This window comes from Chiloscyllium punctatum, chromosome 21, assembly GCF_047496795.1.
Source record: "Chiloscyllium punctatum isolate Juve2018m chromosome 21, sChiPun1.3, whole genome shotgun sequence".
Lineage (NCBI taxonomy): Eukaryota > Metazoa > Chordata > Chondrichthyes > Orectolobiformes > Hemiscylliidae > Chiloscyllium > Chiloscyllium punctatum.
In genome coordinates this window covers 19,994,792-20,017,284 of record NC_092759.1, presented here as the reverse complement: position 1 = coordinate 20,017,284, position 22,493 = coordinate 19,994,792, and the positions used below count along the sequence as shown (strand labels likewise).

The 22,493-nt window shown below is 41.8% G+C and overlaps 1 protein-coding gene across 1 annotated transcript in view; it reads right to left on the bottom strand.

The window, feature by feature from the left end:
• The window catches only part of LOC140492474 (disks large homolog 1-like), a 400,047-nt gene that overhangs the window by 321,881 nt on the left and 55,673 nt on the right, over positions 1-22,493 (bottom strand). The gene's annotated exons all lie outside the window — the stretch shown is intronic.

Here is a 22,493-nt window from a genome sequence, read left to right as displayed (position 1 = left end):
TGTGAAATATCAAAAGCTTTGACAAAATATTTCTTTTTTTCAACAATACTTGGTGGGGGGGTTGGAATGGGGAGGCGGGGTGGAATTAGGTGGCAAGCTTGGAACCAAAAACATTGAATCTATTTTGGGACTGTGGGGAAGCAATTACATGATTCAGTCAGGTCAGTTTTGTGTGTAAATACTGTAATAGTCCCACATCTTACTACATATGAGCAGCCCTTTTGTAACATGAGAAGCCAGATCCACCCATGGAATGGTGCTGTCTGCATTCTAAACAATGTCCACCAGCATTTATGTAGCAACTTCAATATAACAAAATGTTCCATGATGCTGTTGAAGTTGGAGACAGCTCTTTCAATTTGAGGGTGGTGTCTCCTCAGGTTCTGCTCTAGGTCGTATGAGTGAACACACCAATTGTCAACCCACAGATCTTTGAGCACGTGAAGAAGGACATTTAAACAGCATGATTCGGAATACATACAGATGGGGAAGGACACTGCTTTGACTGGGACAACACATCCATCCTAGGACAAGCCAAATAGAGAGACACATGAGAATTCCTAAAAGCATCGCATTCCAACCGGAACTCTATCAACAAAGACATTGATTTAGACCCTATTTTACCACCTTCCTGAGAAAAAGAACAAGAAATGACATCACCACAGGAAATGATGTCACCAACCGAAGGAAACCTAAAAACACAAATTGAAAGTGTATCACTAACACCAGCGCTTCACCAGAGTCTCACTGATGATGTTACCTAGTATGGTGATGTAACATTTGAACGCGAACATTTTACCTCAGCGAGAAAACTTACATCCAGAACCTCAACCTGAGCTACAAATCTTCTCAAAACTCGCTGTCTCCCAATTTCTCACCATCTAGACAACTCAGAGATTTGTCTCCACCTATCTTCTCTACATGGGCTATGGGATACTTTTAAAATTCATTCATGGAATAGGGCATACTGACCAAGCCAGCATTTATTGCCCAGACGGCAGTTAAGAGTCAACCACATTGCTGAGGGTCTGGAGCCACATGTAGGCTAGATCAGGGAAGGATAGCGTTTTCCTTCCCTAAAGGACATTAATGAACCAGATGTATTTTTCCTGTCAATTGAAAAGAGATTCATGGATGTCATAAGACTCTCTATTCCATACTTTTATTAAGTTCAAATTCCACCATCTGGCACGGCAGGATTCAAACCTGGGTTCCCAGAACATTACTTGGGTCTCTGGATTAACACCTCCCTCCGGAATCATAGAACATATAACAATACGGTGCAGAACAGGCCCTTTGACCCTCGATGTTGTGCCGACCTGCGAACTATTCTCAGCTCGTCCCCTTACACTGTCCCAAAATCATCCATGTGCTTATCTAAGGATTAGTTAAAACTCGCTAATGTGGCTGAGTTGACATTAACAGGCAGGGCATTTAACGTTTGCGAGAAGATTTGTAGCTCGAGTGCTCGTTGTTGTGGTTCTGTTCGCCGAACTGGGAAATTGTGTTGCAGACGTTTCGTCCCCTGTCTAGGTGACATCCTCCTGTGAAGCGCTTCTGTGATGTTTCCTCCGGCATTTGTAGTGGTTTGAATCTGCCGCTTCCGGTTGTCAGTTCCAGCTGTCCGTTGCAGTGGCCGGTATATTAGGTCCAGGTCGATGTGCTTATTGATTGAATCTGTGGATGAGTGCCATGCCGCTAGGAATTCCCTGGCTGTTCTCTATTTGGCTTGTCCTATAATAGTAGTGTTGTCCCAGTCGAATTCATGACGCTTGTCATCTGCGTGTGTGGCTATAAGGATAGCTGGTCGTGTCGTTTCGTGGCTTGTTGGTGTCATGGATGCGGATCGTTAACTGTCTTCCTGTTTGTCCTATGTAGTGTTTTGTGCAGTCCTTGCATGGGACTTTGTACACTACATTGGTTTTGCTCATGCTGGGTATCGGGTCCTTCGTTCTGGTGAGTTGTTGTCTGAGAGTGGCTGTTGGTTTGTGTGCTGTTATGAGTCCTAGTGGTCGCAGTAGTCTGGCTGTCAGTTCGGAAATGCTCTTGACGTATGGTAGTGTGGCTAGTCCTTTGGGTTGCGGCACGTCCTCGTTCCGTTGCCTTTCCCTTAGGCATTTGTTGATGAAATTGCGCAGGTATCCGTTTTTGGCGAATACATTGTGTAGGTGTTCTTCTTCCTCTTTTTGCAATTCTGGTGTACTGCAGTGTGTTGTGGCCCTTTTGAATAGTGTCTTGATGCAATTTCTTTTGTGTGTGTTGGGGTGGTTGCTTTCTTATTTCAGGACTTGGTCTGTGTGTGTGGCTTTCCTGTATACCTTTGTGGTGAACTCTCCGTTCAGCGTTCCTTCGTCCTGGTGAGTTGTTGTCTGAGAGTGGCTGTTGGTTTGTGTGCTGTTATGAGTCCTAGTGGTCGCAGTCGTCTGGCTGTCAGTTCAGAAATGTTTTTGATGCATGGTAGTGTGGCTAGTCCTTTGGGTTGTGGCATGTCCTCATTCCGTTGACTTAATGAAATTGCAGGGGTATCCGTTTTTGGCGAATACATTGTACAGGCGTTCTTCTTCCTCTTTTTGCAGTTCTGGTGTACTAAAGACAACGGAATGATACCCAGCATGAGAAAAACCAGTGTAGTGTACAAAATCTCATGCAAGGACTGCACAAAACACTACATAGGACAAACAGGAAGGCAGCTAACAATCCGCATCCATGAACAGCAACTAGTCACGAAACGACACGACCAGCTATCCTTAGTAGCCACACACTCAGATGACAAGCAACATGAGTTCGACTGGGACAACACTACTATTATAGGGCAAGCCAAATAGAGAACAGCCAGGGAATTCCTAGAGGCATGGCACTCATCCACAGATTCAATCAATAAGCACATCGACCTGGACCCAATATACCAGCCACTGCAGCGGACAGCTGGAACTGACAACTGGAAGCGGCAGGTACAAATCACTATAAATGCCGGAGGAAACATCACAGAATCGCTTCGCAGGAGGCTCCCAAACACTGAGGATGTCACCTAGACAGGGGACGAAATATCTGCAACACAAATTCCCAGCTCAGCGAACAGAACCACAACAACCATTCAGCCCATTGAGTCTGCTGTAGTATTCAATGAGATCATGGCTGATCTGGTACTCTTCAACTCCACTTTCTTGGCTTTTCCCCCATAACCCCTGATTTCCTTACTGAATAAAAATCTATCTCAGTCTTGAATTTACTTAATGACTCGACTTCAACAGCACTCTGTGGGAAAAAAATTACAATCCTCTGACAGAAGAAATTCCTCCTCATCTCTGTCTTAATTGTGTGTCCCCTTTTCCTGAGATTATGCCCTTTGGTCCTGGTCTCACCCACAAGATGAAACAACCCTTCTGTATTTATTGTGTCGAATGCCTTACAAATCTTCCATGTTTCAATAAAGTCACCTCTCACTCTCCTAGTACAGGTCACACCTACTCAATCTCTTCTCATAAGATAGTCTCTCCATACTTGGTAGCTGTCTGGGGAACCTTCAGTTGTCTGCCGCCAGTGCCAGTATACCTTTCCAAGATAAAGGGCCAAAGATTTTTAAAAATTTATTCATGTGATGTGATATCAATGGTTAGGCTAGTGTTTATTATCTATCCCTAGTTATCCAGAGGGTAATTAAGAGTCAACCACATTGCTGTGGGTCTGGAGTCACTTGTAGGCCAGACCAGATAAGATCAGCAGTTTCCTTCCTTAAAGAAATTAGTAAACCAGATGGATTGTTACTAACAATTGTTTAATGGTCATTATTAGCATCTTAATTCCAGTTTTTTAAAAAATGTAATCAAATTCAAATCTCAGCATAAACCATGGTGAGATTCAAACCCAGGTCCCCAAAGTATAACCTGCGTCTCTTGATGAATAGGTCTAGCAATAATACCACTAGGCCATCTCCTCCCCCTGTTTAGTGTTCCACTTGTGGTCTAAGTAGATACTTACTTTTATACTTCATTTCCTTTGAAATAAAGATCAATGTTCCTCAACCAAGTCACCCCTCAGCTGACTCCATGCCATGATTTTGTTGAATAAGAGGATAAGTTTGAGGGGCCAAACAGCCTACTTCTGCTTCTATTTCTTACATTGTTAAAAGATGGCCTTTCAACCTGCAAAACTCACTCAGCGTTGCACAGAGAGTGTCAACTCAGATTGTAGGATTTGAGTATCTGGAGTAGTGCTGAAATCTGCAACCTTCCAACTCTGGCACGTAAATACAAATTGGTAGCCATTTTTACTAAATTACAGCTGTGATCACATTGTGATTATTTGGCTGCAAATTTCTTTGGGAAGTTGCTATTGAAGTGAAAACCTTAATTATTTCAGAATCATTCTTTGTTTAGATAACAATACTGTGAATGGGAATAGGTTTTAGTTCTTGGGATGTGACAGACTGGGTACTCCAGAATTAGTCAGCACGTTTCGGGGTGGATAGCAGAGATTGCCTACAAACCCTTTAAAGTTACTTGTAAGCTGTTTTATCAAGTGTATGCTTGATAAAATGTGGAGCTGGAAAAAGCACAACAGGCCAAGCAGCATCAGAGGAGCAGGAGAGTCAACATTTTGGGATACCTTAAATAAAAAGAGGTTGTAATTGTAACTACCTCTGTCATTGGAAAGTGCAACTGCCCACTCTGATAAATTGTAGGTTCAATGAGTACCAGAGTAAGATGCAAATGCTCACAGGCCCTGTTTATTCCCAGGATCACTGATTGCCTGATTCAACCATGGGGTAAAAACAATGACTGCAGAAACCAGTCTGGAAACCAGATTAGAATGGTGCTGGAAAAGCACAGCAGTTCAGGCAGCATCCGAGGAGCAGTAAAATCAACGTTTCGGGCAAAAGCCCTTCATCAGGAATACAGGCAGAGAGCCTGAAGGGTGGAGAGATAAATGAGAGGAGGGTGGGGGTGGGGAGAAAGTAGCATAGAGTACAATAGGTGAGTGGGGGAGGGGATGAAGGTGATAGGTCGGGGGGGAGGGGGGGTGCAGTCATTGTTTTTACCTAGTTGATTTTAACCCTACTGCAAATCCTCTTGCAAGGATGCCTGCCTTGAAGAAGTTTTCCTCCTCTCTCTACAAGAATCTCAGGGAGTCCCTCTCCCACTACAACTCCCAGGTCATTTCCTCTGCCCTGAAGCTCTTCAACCATGTCCTGAAACAAACTCGCATCTTCCACCTCGGAACACTTCATTCCCAGGGCATCAATGTGGACTTCAACAGTTTCCTCATTTCCCCTTCCCCCACCTCACCCCGTTGATTGAACCATTTGCCCAAACATCTATCTATGTCTCCCACCTTAATTTCTTTTTTTGCTTAACTTGCATCATGACTTTAAATGTTAAAATGTAGATCAAAGAGATCATATCTAGAGTGCAAATGAGGCACTGAAAGATATGGCATTGATTATGATCTGAGATTTTGAAACCACATTCAAATCTCATTCTGGCTTTAGTTTATTTCGGATATAGCTGACTCCTGATTATCTTGTATATGGCTGAAACTGTATAGTTCAGGGGAAGAGCTCAGGAAATAATTGGACTGGGGAACACATTATTGTTACATTTGCATTATAAGTTCCTATGTTAGCATGTATAATGGGATTTATCTACGTAAACATATCATGTTGTAATTCCTTCCTTTGTCTATGGTAATGGCATAGCTTCCAAAATAAATATGGTTTCATCTCTGTAACATTTCCTCTTTCCAATCATATCTCAGCCGATGTGCTGCTAAAACTCTCCAGACTCAAACATTCTAATCTTCTCCTGATTAATTCCCAAATTCCATTGTCCAAAAACTTACTCCCAAAACACTTTGACTCTGTATTCTACTTCTCACCAAGTCTTAACTCTTGGTGCTGATTGAACTACATTGACTCCTGCAGTGACAATGCCTCAATGTTTAAAATACTTATCCTTGAGTTCAAATTCCTAAATGTACCCATCCCTCCCTATCTTTGAACTCATGCCTGAGCTGGACAGGGGGAATAAACTTAAGGTAAGGGGTGGGGGGGCGGAAGTTGTGGGCGGTGCGAAGGTTTAGAGGAGATGTGAAGGAAAACATTTTCACTGAGGGAATCTGAAACTCACTGCCTGTAAGGATGGTAAAGGCAGAAACCCTTATAACATTGAAGAAGTATTTAGATGTACTCTTATAATGCCAAGGCAAACAACACTATGGGCCAAGTGCTGGAAAATGGGATTAGAATAGTTGTTTTTGACCTGTACAGACGTGAAGGGCCGAAGGACAATGGAATTTGGGAATTAATCAGGAGAAGATTAGAATGTTTGAGTCTGGAGAGTTTTAGCAGCATATCGGCTGAGATATGATTGGAAAGAGGAAATGTTACAGAGATGGAACCATATTTATTTTGGAAGCTATGCTGTGGGTCTGTCTGCCTCCATAAATATCCCAAGGACACTATTCAAAGAGCAATGAGTTGTCTTACTGTGTTAACCAGTTATTTATCTCAATGTTGCTTTGGGCTTTTGAATGGTATACCATTGTTTGTAGCAACAGTGAGTGAACTTCCAAACAGTTCAACACATGAAAAGTGTTTTGGGCCATTTCCAAAAGGAGCATTGTTAGTCCTTACAAACCACAATGGGAGAGCAAAAGGGGGGCCTGTGCACTTCATCTAACCAAATGTTAAGATTAGACTGCCTCTGCAAAGGGGTAAAAGGATTAATGAAAGTAAGAACAAAGTAATTACATTTTTGAGTGACACACTTTGTGAATGCTGCCAATATATACTTGTTCTTGATAAAATATTGAACTTGATAAAAAATATTGAACATAGTTTCTCTCACTATCTCTCACAATTGCGATCTTCCCAGTTGCATTATAAGTTCCTATCTTAGCACGTATATTAGTTAGTCACTGTTTGACCACTGATCATGGCTAGGCTTCTTTCACTTCTCACTTGTGTATTTTTTAGTCTCGTGTGGTTGGCCAGATGCGGAAGTAGCAGGAAAGAGCAAAATGATTCGATGGGCATTTGGTGTAAAGAGTTACTATCTCAACATGTAATATCTTACATTTCTATCAAAAACAGAAATAGCTAGAGAAAACTCAGCAGGTCTGGCAGCAAGTGTGAAGAGAAAACAGAGTTAACGTTTCAAATCCAGTGACCCTTCTTCAGAACTGGACTTGAAACATTCATTCTACAGATGATGCCAGACCTGCTGAGTTTCTCTTGCAATTTCTGTTCTTTTTTAAAATTGTCAGCATTTGCGGTTCTTTGCTTTATCTCACATTTATAGTGGTGCCTTTTACCCAGTAAAATATCCCAGAATGCTTTTTGAGGGCAAGATCAAACAATAAAAAAACTGACACCAAGCCATGAAGGAGTTATGAGAACAGGCTGGTCAAAGAGGAGGTTCTAGATGGAAAGGTTTGGGGACGGAATTCCAGAACTTAAGACCCAGAGAACTGAAGGAATGGCTGCCGATGGTGGAACAATGAAAATGGGCAATGACCAAGGAGTCAGACAGGATAGATTCAGATTTATTACAGAGTTTCAAGGACTGGAAGAGCCTACAGAGATAGCAAAGGGCGAGGACACGGAGGGATTTGAACATGAGATTGTGAAATTTAAAATCAAGGCAACGAGTAGCTAATGTAGGTCAGTAAGAACAGGATATTGGATGAACTAGGTGAGAGGGAGTTGCCCTCAACCCAGTGGGTATTTTTTAAATGTAACATGAACATCCGCTCCGACTGGAATCTGAACCTGTTTCTCATTTCCTCGAATCAGACCTGCCTCTCTCTTTTGGCTTTTTAAACATGAGAAATTTTAAAAATAAAGATTTCACTGATAAAACAGAAAAACAAATGCATGTTCAGCACATCTTACATCCTGCTTGACAAATATTCAAAAACCTTTTTCAATTTTGGTACTGTCAGTTTTGTTTTACACTTTTGGGTAGTAAGGCAAAACATCACTACCCAGATCACTTCCTCCCAATTCAATAATTATTTTCCTGAATATTGTGACTCCTGATGTAGAATGGGCAGCCTCCCAACTTCCACCCTCTGTAAGCTTTAATCGATCCCACACCCTGTGGTCTGTATTCGAAGTGGCACAAAGCTCGGTTCATCCACCACAGCTGGTCATTTGCAGCCCTACCTTCAGTGCTCTTGTCCCATGGGATACCCTCAGCCCTGACACTCTAACAGTGCCCTCTCCCTCAGCACTGACTCTCTGACAGTGCAGTGCTCCATCAGCACTGATCCTTTGACAGTGTGGTGTTCCCTCAGCGCTGACCTTCCAACAGTGCGGCATTCCCTCAGCATTGGCCATCCCTCAGCACTGATCCTCCGATAATGTGGCATTCCCTCAGCACTGACACTCCGATAGTGCTCACTTCTGACAGTGAGGCACACCTTTAGCACTGACCCTCTGACAGCATGGCTGATCTTCAGTTCTGACTCTCTGACAGTAACCGCTTCCTCAGCACAGATCCTTTGACAGTGTGGCTCATCTTCAGCACTGATCATCCGGCGACGCGACACACCCTCAGCACTAACCCTCTGACAATGGGGCACATACTCAGCAGTGACTCTCTAACAGTGGGGCACACTCTCAGCACTGACTCTCCGCCAGTGCAGCAGTCCTTCAATACCAACGGCAGCACAGTGCTTCAGTGATTATCACTGGTGCATCGTAGTGCCAGGAACCCGGGTTCAATTCCACCCTCGGGCAACTCTGTGTGTGGAGTTTGCACATTCTCTCCACGTCTGCATGGGTTTCCACCAGGTGTTCCGGTTTCCTCCCACAGTCCAAAGATGTGCAAGTTAGGCAGATTGGCCATTAGTGAAAGGAACAGGGTGGTCATTATGGGAGACTATAACTTCCCCAATATTGACTGGAAATGCTATAACTCTATTACATCGGATGGATCAGTTTTTGTCGAATGAGTGCAGGAGGGTTTCCTGACACAGTATGTCGAAGGGCCGACAAGAGGTTAAGGCCAGACTGGATTTGGTGCTTGATAATGAACCAGGCCAGATGTTTGATTTAGTTGTAGGTGAGCACTTTGGAGAGAGTGTTCAGTTACGTTTAGCTTAGCGAGGGAAAAGGCTAGTTTAATGCCACAGGTCAAGAGTTATCGATGGGGGAAGGGCAATTATAATGCGATTAGGCAAGAATTAGGATGCAAAATGCAGAGGATGCGGACAATGGAAAATGTGGAGCTGGTTTAAGGAACAGATATTGCGTGTCCTTGATAACTATGTTCCTGTCAGGCAGAGAGGAAGTGATAAGGGAACTGTGGTTTACTACAGAATTGTTAAGCAGAAGAAGGAGACTTATGTGTTGATAAGACAGCGAGTTTGAGAAGATTTGTAGCTTGATGAGACAAGATGGTTCAGATAAGGTGATGGAGAGTTACAGATTAGCTAGGAAGGATTTAAAGAGAGAGTTAAGAAGAGCAAAGATAGCACATGAGCAGTCTTTAGCAGATAGAATACAGGAGAACCCTAAAGCTTTCTATAGGTATGTGAGGAATAAAAGGATGACTGGCGTAGGAATAGGGCCAGTCAAAGACAGAAGTGGGAAGTTGAGTGTGGACTCTGTGGAGATCGGAGAGGTGCTAAACGAACATTTCTCATTGGTTTTCACTCAGGAAAAGGTGAATATTGTAGTGGAGAAGAATGAGATATGAGATAATAGACTAGAAAGAATTGAGGCTAGTTAAGAAGAGGTGTTATCAATTCTAGAAGGAGTGAAAGTAGACAAATCCGTTGGGCCAGATGGGATTTATCCGAGGGTTCTCTGGGAAGCTAGGGAGGAGATAGCGAAGACTTTGGCTTTGATATTTGAGTCGTCATTGTCTACAAGTTTAGTACCACAGGACTGGAGGATTGCAAATGTTGTGCCCTTGTTGAAGAAGGGCAGCAGAGATGACCCAGGTAATTATAGACCAGTGAGCCTTACATCTGTTGTAGGAAAGCTTTTGAAAAGGATTATAAGATATAGGATTTATAATCATCTAAGCAAGCAACAATTTGATTTCAGATAGTCAGCATGGTTTCATCAGGTCATGTCTCACAAACCTCATTAAGTTTTTTGAGAAGGTGACCAAGTATGTAGATGAGGGTAGGGCAGTTGATGTGGTATACCTGGACTTCAGTAAAGCCTTTGATAAGGTTCCACATGGTAGGCTGTTGGAGAAAATGCAGAGGCATGGGATTGAGGGTGATTTAGCAGTTTGGATTAGAAACTGGCTTTCTGAAAGAAGGCAGCAAGTGGTGGTTGATGGAAAGTATTCAGCCTGGAGTCTGGTTACTAGTGGTGTGTCACAAGGATCTGTTTTGGGACCACTGCTGTTTGTCATTTTTATAAATGACTTAAGACGCAGGCATAGGTGGATGGGTTAGTAAATTTGCAGATGACACTAAATTCAATGGAGTGGTGGACAGTGTGGAATAATGTTACAGGTTGCAGGGGGACTTGGATAAACTGCAGAATTGAGCTAAGAGGTGGCAAATGGAGTACAATGCAGCTAAATGTGAGGCGATTCACTTTGGGAAGAATAACAGGAAGGCAGAGTACTGGGTCAATGGAACGATTCTTGGTAGTGTGGATGTGCAGAGGGATCTTGAAGTCCATGTACATAGATCCCTGAAAGTTGCCGCCCAGGTGGATAATGCTGTTAAGAAGGCATACGGTGTGTTAGGTTTCATAGGTAGAGGGATTGAGTTCCAAAGTCGCAATGTCATGCTGCAACTATACAAAACGCTAGTGCGGCCACACTTGGAATATTGTGTACAGTTCTGGTCACCCCATTACAGGAAGGATGTGGAAGCATTGGAAAAAGTGCAGAGGAGATTTACCAAGATGTTGCCTCGTCTGGAGGGAAGCTCTTCTGAGGAAAGGCTGAGAGACTTGGGTCTGTTCTCATTGGAAAGAAGAAGTCTCAGAGGAGATTTGATAGAGATATACAAGATGATCAGAGGATTAGATAGAATAGACAATGAAAGTCTTTTTCCTTGGATGATGATGTCAGCTTGTACGAGGTGGCATAACCACAAATTGAGGGGTGATAGATTTAAGACAGATATCAGAGGCAGGTTCTTTACTCAGGGAGTGGTAAGGGCGTGGAATGCCCTACCTGCCAATGTAGTCAACTCAGCCACATTAGGGAGATTTAAACAATCCTTGGATAAGCACATGGATGATGATGGGACAGTGTAGGGGGATGAGCTTAGAACAGTTCACAGGTCGGCGCAACATCGAAGGCCAAAAGGCCTGTTCTGTGCTGTATTGTTCTGTGTTCAATGTTCTAAATTGCCTAGAGTGTTCAGAGATGTGCAGACCCGGTGGTTTAGCTATGGCAAATGCAAGGGTACAGGGATGGGGTATGGGTCTGGGTGGGATGCTGTTCAGTGTGAACCCATTCGGCCGAATGGCCTGTTTCCAAACTGTAGCGATTCTATGATTCTACTGTCACTTCCAAGTATACAGTTCCATCCAAATACACACATTCCCTCCCACAACTCAAGTATTGCCCTGGGACTGACAGCCTGGATTGTCACAGGGGGAGGTGTGATGTCATGGTAATGTCACTGGACTAGACATTCAGAGACATTCCAGGCTGATTCTTCTGGGGACATGGGTTCAAATCCCACCAAGGTAGAAAGTGAAGTTTAAAATCAATAAAAATCTGGAAAAAATAGCTATCTTAACAGTGACTATGCAATCACTGATTCACTAAATCTGCCATCCTTACCTAGTCTGGATACATGTGACTCCAGCCCCACAGCAATATGGTTGACTCTTAACTAGTCTCTGGGTCATTTGGGATGAGTAATTCATGCTGACCCAGTGAACAATGTATAGTTCAATTATTTTTTTAAATGTCCATGCAGTGGGATTTGAACCTTCTTGACTGAGTGGCCAGAGTTTTATCCACTAGTCCATTGCTGATCAGTGGAAATAAAGATAGAGGTTGTAAACAGCATTAGAAAGTGAAGAGTTTAACCAGGAGAGGAAGGTGAGGAAATCAAATAAATAACATTGTGTAGCATCACAGAGGAGACATGATAGAGCAACAAACAATGAAAGAGAGATATAGGATGTAGTAAACAGAGAAAAGGTCAGTAACATTAAGAATCCGGTACAGACCAGGCACAGAGACAGCGGGGAGACTCGAGAGAGCTAGAGAGAGAGAGCGAGAGAGAGAGAGAGAGCAAAAACTGGAGGTAATCTTCTATTCCTCAGATTTCTAGGTAAAAAGGAAATTAAGGTATATGGGAATAGCATGGGAAAATAGCCTTGAGGTAGATTAGCACCATGAATTAAAATAGTAGATCAGGCTTGAGGAGCTGAATGGCCAACTCCTGCTGCTATATTTAGTCTCTAGTTCTATGTAAAAGCTCCAGAAAAAAAACAACACAATCAAAGTTTAATGACTGGTAGAACGTAGTAAACATTTTCCCCACAGTCAGATTCCCTGGCAACCCAGAGACCAAATTCCCAGGAAACAGACTGCGAATTTAAAAAAAAATCATAAAATAGGAAAACCCACAATGTTAATGAGAGCTCAACCTCAGCTAACAATTAAAGGCCAGGAGTTTTCCCAGGGTAGGGTGATATGTGTGTCTCTCTCTGTCTCCCTGTTAGGCTGTCCAAACAGTTGAGGTAATGGTGAAATTGCAGGTTTCGCTAACCAAGGCAGGTTCATGTGACTGCTAGAGATCAGCAATTCCCAGGCCTCAGAAACCCTGGAAGATCTGGAATCAGCAGCTGTCTCCACCACAATTTAAAAAATAGAATAAGATCATACAGTTCTGGCCCTTACTCCCTTCAAGATGTTTTCCCAGTACAATAGTGCTCATCATTTTGAACTGTAGCTTCTGTTGTGATGGCCTCTATATCACAAGCACTTAACAAGTCATGTTACTATTTATGGTTAATAAATAATTTACAGACATGTCAAAGTCAGACTGTACTTTCCTTGCATTGCAATATGTTTCACTAAGTACTTTCATTGGGCTGTGAAATGTTCTGCAATGGCTTGAGGTGGTAAAAAGCATTGTTGAAATGCAAGAACCTCATTTGTCGGATTGCACTTCAGCTTTAGGACAAGATGCCTTTGTCTTTTCTTTCCATTTTTCTCTATTCATCTACTGGGAGTAGAACCAAAGATTAACACAGCTAAAGAGGAAGTAATTCGGTCCATCATGGGTCTTTGAAAGAGCTGTCTGATTAGTCCCATTCCAATTTTCCCCCTGCCTTACCCTCTCCGACAGCCTAATAAAATTCTCCCTTTGAAGTATTTATCTAATCCTCTTTCAAAAGTTACCATTCAAGATTAGGCAGCAAATTGAATCAAATACCATGAGGGATTTTAATTGAGTAAATAAGGAGAAACTGTTCCAGTGGCAGAACGGTCAAGAATCAGAGGGACACAGATTGAGGAGAATTGGCACAAAAACTCCTAAAAAAAAGGCAGACATGAGCAGAAAGCTTTGTTTCGAGCAGCAGGTTGTTGCAATCTGGAGTGCATGGCCTGGAAGAGTGACAGAAGCAAATTCACAGTAAAGTTAAAAAAAGTGATAATAAATGTAAATGCTCCAAAGTTGATGAACAAAATGAACTTCATGCAAAGATGTGAAGGATTGCTTCATTGTAGTAGGGGTTCCACAAGCTAGCTTTTCAAAGGAGCTCAAAATAATACAATGGAAAATAAACCCACATTTGTTTAAATGTTTTATAAAGTGTAGGAAGTGCTTTGTCAGAATGAGAGTATGCGAATTAAGAGCAGTTTGTCGTCTCTACGATAAGCTCTGAATGGTTCTGGTGTGTTTCCAGCAGGTATTCTCACCTTTCTGTGCACTTGGACTTTTGGAGGCAAGTGTTGGGAGCACACAGTCAGAATGTTACCTATTTTGAGCAAGAAACTGCACTGATGTACAGCCTTCAACATCCTGATATTGCTGCACAAGCAATCAACTGCTGGCCCTGGTGGTGCGTGGGCGCTGCTATGGAACCAGTAACTGAGGGTGAAAGGTGATTGATCTAAATTATTAGCATTGTTTTTCTTTCCAACGACATTACCTGACTGACTAAATATTTCCAGCATTTTCAGTTTTTATTTTAGTATTCACAGTACTCTGCTTTGTGTTAATAATTAAAGGGCTAGTTGGACTGCTGATCCAGGAGAGAGTGAGTTCAAATCTCACAATGCCATAGCTTCAGGATTTAAATTCAGCTCACAAAATATCAGAAATGGCAAGTTGGTTATATTAACAGTGGCCATGAAGCTGTTTCTGGGATTGTTGTTAAAACATACTGGTTCACTAAGAATGCTGAGGGAGCGAAATCTGTATTCCCTATTCAATCAGAGATTATAGGTGACTCCAGTCCAACGTTATTAACTGACTTTTAACTCTGGGTGGCCTAGGAAGCCACTTAGTTCCATCATAATGATGGGTTCTGTAAGAAGCCACATACTTTTTTTTTCTGGTATTACATCTGAAATGGATGTTGGATGACTATATAACTGAAATACCAAGAGTTTTGCAACTTGAAAATCAACTGCTCTGCATTTTTGAGTTGTGTAGTACTTTACTTTTTAAATCAGTGATGAAGAAAATTTGAGACGGACTAGCAGAAGAGTCTTTTGAGTTAAGGAAATTCTGCTTGGAAACAGTTCTCTAACTGGCTGAGCTGCAGTATCAAAAGCTGTAAGTACCAGGGCAGTGAAAAGAGAAACATGCAGACCTGAGAACTAAAACATCTATTGCTCCCTTTCTCTCCATTTCTCCTTGGGTGAAATAAACAGAGAACCAAGAAATTTTAAAAAAGAATTCTAACAAGAAGTTCACTTCATTAACTAAGGAATGACCAAAGATGTGCATGTTAGGTGGATTGGTCATACTAAATTGCCCATCATGTTAAGGGATACGTAGGTTAGGTATATTAGCCTTGGGAAATGCAGGGTTACAGTGATAGAGTAGGGGAATGAATCTAGATGGGATGCTCTGCGGATGATTGGAGTGGACTTGGGCTGACCAGCCTGTTTCCACACTGTAGGGATTCTAAAATCATCATCTGGCAGACAACCATTGTGTCAACAATGCCAAAGATCAATGAAGACAATGTGAAACAATTTAATCTATTCTTGAAATCTGGATTTGTGATCTTCAGAATTTTGTTTGCTCTGTCAACATTTCTTTTGCACCGGCAATATCTGTGTCAAACAGTGTGTCTTTTGTCTGTCTGTCTGTGTGCCTTTGGGGGTTCTGAAGGAGTGTAACTAAAGTTGCATCATTGTAGATTAGAAATCCTTCCTTTTTCTCCATCATTTGTTTAAGTGTATAACAATAAATAGTTATTTTATGTTAATAATGAAACTCGGTTTGAGTTGCTTTTGTCCTGAATAGTCAATCAGGCAAATTGGTCAACTTGGTGGTCTAATTGGGTTTTAATACATTTTGTGGAACAGTAAGGACAATTATCACCGTGCTCTTCTCAAATTACATTGTAAGTAGTTCAAGAAGGCAGTTCACCCACCACCATGCTAGGATATCAAGAAGTGCTCCCCTGACTTCTTCTAGTCCAGCCAAAGGGATCTCTTACACCCACATGACAGGACAGTCAGGGCTCTAATTTAGTGTCTTGTCTGGTAATAAATGCTCAGACACCTTTTAGTGTGGACAATATTGATTTCTCAGACTTTTCACTCCTCTCCAGCAGAAGCAAATAGAAATTGCAGTGTTGGGTGAAGTAGCATGCCTCCAATACCCCTCACTTGGAGCCAAGTAGCTGTTCATCAGTTGTGACCCAAGCAATAGTTTGATTGTGAGGTGGTATGGACAGGACCAATCACTGTTGGCCAACAGTGTTTTAGTTTCCAATTCTCCCCCTGTTTCTCTCTGAAAGTTCATCATTGCTCCTGCACAGCTGAGCCTACATATCTGCTATGCATCAGCTGGTACCATTCCCACCTCTTGAATCAGATACATGTGCATTCAAATCCCAACCCAAAGACTCAGGCACAGATTCCAGGCAGGCACCCTCCAGTACAGAGTGACTCAGTAATACCACTACTAACTAAGCTGTTCAGATCCTAAAAGGCGTTGCTGCTAGACTGAATCTGCAGCAAATGGTGAGAACAACAACAAGAAAGAAAAACAAAGTTGAAGTCATTCTCATCAATCTACCTGCCACAGATGTACCTGTTCATTTTAAAGACAAAGTTCTATCTTAATGTTGAGGATTCTCTCCATCATGTTGAGTGACATGACCACAGTGCTGGATGGGATAGATTTTGAACAGATACAACAACACGAGACTAGACAAGCATGAAACACTGCAGGCCAGCAGAAGCAGCAGCGGAATTGTACTCAACCACAATCTACAACCTCATGGTCCAGCATATCCCTCATTCCACTATTATCATCAAGCCAGGGGATTAACCCTGGTTCAATGCAGAGTGCAGAAGTGCATTCCAGGAGCATTACCAGAATTCCTAAAATGAGGCTGTTAACCTAGGGAAGCTACAACAGAGGACTACCTATGTGGCAAACAGCATAAGCAACAAGTGCTTGACAAAACTAAGCAATCATTTTGCTGATGGACCAGATCTAAGATCTGCAGGCCTGTCACATTCAACATGAATGATAGTGAACAATCAAAGAATCTAATCATTGTCCCTTGACACTCAATGATGTTATCACCACGGAATCCCTCACGATCAACATCCAGGATGTCACCATTGACCAGAAACTGAAAAGGATCAGCCATATATATATTGTGGCTACAAGAGCAAGTCAGAAGCTAGGAACTGCACTGAGTAACTCACTTCCTGACTCCCAAAAGACTCTCTACCATTTATAAGGCACATGTCGGGAGTGTGATAGATTGTTCCCCACTGGGATGCCTAGATCAAGAAGTTAAGAACTCAAGAAATCTGACACCATCCAGAAGCTGCTGTCAGCCCACTTGAAGGGCACCATATTCATAAATATTAACTCTATTCATACTACCAAACACTGGCAACAGTATACACCATCTACAGGATGCACTGCAGAAATTAATAATACCTCCTGAGACAGCACCTGCAACAAGTCAAATGCAGCAGTTCAAAAAGGCAGCCCACCACCACTTTCTCAAGGGCAGTTAGGAATGGAGAATAAATGATGGGTGAGCCAGAAACACCCACGTTCCCTGAGTGAATTAAATAAGAGGCACAAAGGGCTCTGGCACATCCTGAGGCGGCACGAGAAAAACACAAGTCTTACCACAATTGTGAGATCTTTACCTTTGACACCAATTTGCTTGAAGACTGTCTGAACCAGAATTATGTTAATGTCTTTAAAGAATGACCTTTTATGTACATTGACCTTTGTGAGCTTGGAACCATACCAGGCCTTGAAATACCACATTCCTCCTGCTCTACTTAATTGCATGTTTGAAGATTAAGAATACTTTACTGACAGATTAATCTGCTGCACTTTCTTTGCATTCTACAATATGCAAATTATATTCTCACACACAACAACTTACGCTCAGATATAGTCCTTAACGTAGAAAACAACTCAAGGTGCTTCACAGAATCAGAAAAATTTTGCCACCAAACCACACTGAGATTTCAGAGATGTCAGACTTAAACAGCACATTAAAAGAAAGAGAGATGTAGACATTTGGGGTGGGAATTTACAAGGCAACTGAATGCATGGGTGCCAATGATGGAACGATTGGTATCAGAGGATGCTGAAGGGAGTGAATTGAATTGTACGAGTGCAAAGATCTCAGAGAGTTGTCTTGACAAGTGGACAGCTTTTTAAAATTCAAAGCTAAGGTGCAGTTTAGGAGGTTGGAGAAGTTTAAAGAGATAAGGTGGGTTGTAGGGACCAGAACAGGTTACAAAACTAATAATTCATTAGGATTCTCTTAGCTTTCTTTGGAACCTAATAGCATTGTAGGTATACTGACACCACCTGGGGACGTTGTGCACTGAAATAATGTCTGTTAGTTTATCCCTAAATAAGTGAACTAGTTGGATTTTCAGACAATACAACAGCTTCATTGCGACTTTTACATGAGACAATTTTTTTAATTGAAGATTTGTTTTGAGTTTCACAAACTGTGCCATGATGGCATTTGAACTCAAGTTCTCTCGGTTTATTGGTCCAGCTTTTTTAAACAATGAAATGCATTTGAGTGCACTCTTACCAGTGGACAATTGTGCTCCCAAGACAAATACTCAGGAGGATGTTCAGCTGCTTGGAGATTGCTTTTTCCTTGCTTCAGACACTTTGGACTGACAATAAGTGTAAAGAAGAGTCTTTTGTCAACCCTGGTTACATGCTTCGAGACTGTACAATTACAAACATCAACACACCACTCTGCTCACTCTAGAGGGTTTGCTATATTGAGAGTATCTTCTCCAATAACACTACTATGGGATGACAAAATTGATCATCACCTGGCATAAGCAAACTCAGTATTTTGACTGGTTCACTCACAGACTTTAGGCAGAACATGAGTCCTGTCAGGACAAAGATCAAAATCTGCTACATCACTTCTCTATCGAAGTGAAATTTGGACAACTTTCCAGCATCACATATAGAGCAACAGAAGTGTTCACTCTTTCCTTCCTGTGACCTATTTGCAACATCAGGTAACAAGATAAAATTCCTGAGTCTGAGATGGGTAACTGTAGTTTTGTTTATTGGTCAGTACCTGCCTGGCTACAACCAGGAAACAGCATAGTATATCCACAATAAATACTTGCACCTTCCTCGAGTATTGTGCGCAGTCTTGGCTCCATATCTAAAGAAGGATATACTTGTGTTGGAGGCAGTTCAGCAAAGGTTCACAAAATTGGTATCTAAGATGAGAAGGTTGCTCTGTAATGAGATGCTGAGTAAATTGATTCTACATTCTGGGAGTTTAGAAAACTAAGAGGTGATTTCATTGAAATATATAATGTTCCAAAGATGCTTGGCAAGATAAGCACTTAGTTGGGAAAACATAACACTGAAACACAGGCTCAGGTAGAAGAGGTCAATCATTTAGGATGTTCCATCATTACATTTATTCAGGTCAGAGATTGAAAGATTATTGATTCGGCAAATAGGGTTAAGGAGAATCCAAAGGGAATTTGTGAATACTTTATGGACAAAAGTGTAACTACAGAGAGAATAAGACCCCTCAAAAATCAGCAAGGCAGCCTATATGTGGAACTGCAGAAGATGGGAGAGATACTAAATGAGTATTTTGCATCAATGTTTTCCTGCAGTAAAGATACAGAATGTGGGGAAATAGATAGTGACATCTTGAATAGATAGGGACAAGATTTATATGTACTGTATTTAGAAAACAAGGACTGATTAGGGATAGTCAACATACCTTTGTGCGTGGGAAATCATGTCTCACGAACTTGACTGAGTTTTTTGAAGAAGTAATGAAGAGAATCGATGAGGGCAGGACAGTGGACATGATTTATACGGACTTCATTAAGATGTTCAACAAGGCTCCTCATGGTAGACTGATTAGCAAAGTTAGATCACATGGAATACAGGGAGAACTAGCCATTTGAATACAGAATTAGCTCAAAGGGAGAAGACAGAGGGTGGTGGTGGAAGGTTGCTTTTCAGACTGGAGGCCTGTGACCAGTAGTGCGCCACAAGGATCAGTGCTAGGTCCACTGCTTTCCGTCATTTATATAAATGATTTGGGTGTGAACATAGGAAGTATAGTTAATAAGTTTGCAGATGAGACCAACATTAGAGGTGGAGTGGACAGTGAAGAAGGTTACCTCGGAGGTACAACAGGATCTTCTTAATCAGACGTGCCAATAGAGTGGCAGATGGAGTTTAATTCAGATAAATGTGAGGTGCTGCACTTTGGAAAGGCAAATCAGGGCAGGACTTTTACACTTAATAGTAAAGTCCTGGGAAGTGTTACTGAACAAAGAGACCTTGGAGTGCAGATTCATAGTTCCTTGAAAGTAGAGTCACACATAGATAGGACAGTAAAGAAGGTGTTTGGTATGCTTTCCTTTATCGATCAGAGCATTGAGTATAGGAGTTAGGAGTTCATATTGCAACTGTACAGGACATTGGTTGGGCCACTTTTGGAATGTTGTGTGCAACTGGTCTCTCCCCAATCGGAAGGATGTTGTAAAACTTTAAAAGGTTCAGAAAAGATTTACAAAGATGTTGTTGGGGTTGGAAAGTTTGATCTATAGGTGACCTTATAGAGGTTTATCAAGTCATGAGGGGCATGGACAGGGTAAATAGACAAGGTCTTTTCCCTGAGGTGGGTGAATCCAGAACTAGATGGCATACATTTAAGGTGAGAGATTTAAAAGGAACCGGAGGGACAACTTTTTCACGCAGAGAGTGGAATGAGCTGCCAAAGGAAGTGGTGGAGGCTGGTACAATGATAACAATTAAAAGGCAGCTGGATGGATATATGAATAGGAAAGATTTAGAGGGATATGGGCCTATTAACTGATTATGTGAGGTCTGGGAGCAAGTGCTAGGAGTGGAGATCTCTTCTAAAACATGGGAGAACATATGGGAGAATACTCGAAAGATCTCAGTCTGTAATAGGACATGCGCTACGCAGTTAAAAGTTCTGCACAGGGCTCATCTGACACCAGACCGTCTGGCGAAGTTTAAAAAAGGGGCAACTTCAGTGTGCCCCAAATGTAAAATAAGTGTAGGTACTCTTATCCATTGCTTCTGGACATGCCACAGGCTCTGTGTTTATTGGAGCGCTGTGGTGGGAGAGATAGGGAGGGTATTGAGGACTTAGGTCAAAGTAGACCCAATATCTCTCCTCTTAGGTCTACCAAATTTACCATCTTTAGACGGGCATGGGAAGAAACTATTTAACATTCTTGCATACTGTGCACGGAAGAATATTCTGATGAATTGGGTGTCTGAGAACCTGCCAGGCTTAATGGGATGGCAGAAATTAATTGTGGAGTACATTCCCTTGGACATTTTTACAAACATGGTGCACCACACAACAGACCAGTTTTATAAGACATGGCAGCCCTACTTGAGTCATTTGGATATAGATTTGTCAGTTATCCTAACTAGGGCTTTTGTCGAACCAGGCTGGTTAGATTTGTCAAGCCCTGGGCCCTGGAGGGAGTCCCCTGAGTTAATGCGGGTATATATACACAATGTTCCTTTGTTTGGGAGCTTTGTGCCAAGCATAGCTGTTCTGTATTTTGTGGCTTTTTATTTGCTTTTCTTTCTTTTTTTGGTGTTGCTTTGCACAGTGTTCGGGTTTGTTTTGTATTATAGGGTAGGTTAGTAGTTGGTAGACAGTAGTTGCATTGTAATTTGTGTTTTCTTTTTGTTTTTATTGTACTGATATTGTTATTGATTGTATTTTTCAATAATTTTATGTTTGTAAAGTTAAAAAAAATTTGCAAATAAATATATTTACAAAAAAAGAGGGATATGGGCCAAATGCTGGCAAATGGACTAGATTACTTTAGAATATCTGGTCGTCATGGACAATTGGACAGAAGGGTCTGTTTCTGTGATGTACATCTTTATGACTATGATTATGACTCAATATAGGTAGTGAGCGGGAAAGTGGAGTTGAATTGCAAAGAAGACCTGAGAGCCAAACGATCTATTCTTGCTCCCATCTCTTATGCTATTCTGATAAACATTTTTCCTACCCTGTCTAAAGTTTGAAAATGTGGAAGATTAGAAAGTACAAAGGATCGATAATGGATGGAACTTAATGGTCATGGCAGGGGACATGCTCACAGCAGGAAAACTTTACCAAAGCCATTTTCAGGAGGCCCATTGAATTAAATTCCAATTGGTTACATGTTCCCACCATCAGGCTTTCCAGTTCCTGCGAGAGATTGTTCCCCCAAAATCCTAGTGTAGAGTGGATATCCCACCTCTTGGAATTGTTGGCCAACCAGAGACAGCAGGCAGCATGGAGCCGGCAGTGAGGGTGGGAGCAGGCAGACCAGGGCAGTGGCAGGGGCAAGGTTGAAGCTTTGTGAGGAGTGTGAGCACAGCATGGGTAGGCACTTACAGACTGTGGTGTTGAACTGTTAACTGTGTTGCTTTGTTTTTCTATTTTTTAGTAAGAACTGATGTAATGTTTAACCTTTTTAACTTTGTTTTGTTTATTTTGCTGCTTTGCATCAAGATTCCATACTTGGTTACTTTTGTACCTAAGATGGTGCCATAAGTGACGACTTGTAAACTTTTCAATGTACTCATGTAATTACATGCAACAATAAACCAAATTCAATTCAACACAGCAGTTTATGTTCAAAATGCTGCATATCTAGCATTGGCACTGAGTTCACTGGAGCTCAGCTTCACTGGGTCACTCAAACAGTTCATATGGATCCCTAGGCACTAATGACAACGCTCTTTGACTAGTTGAGCATGGAAATCCCACACCGTGGAGCATTCCAGATTTAGAAATAAAAAGAATCTGAAAGCCAACC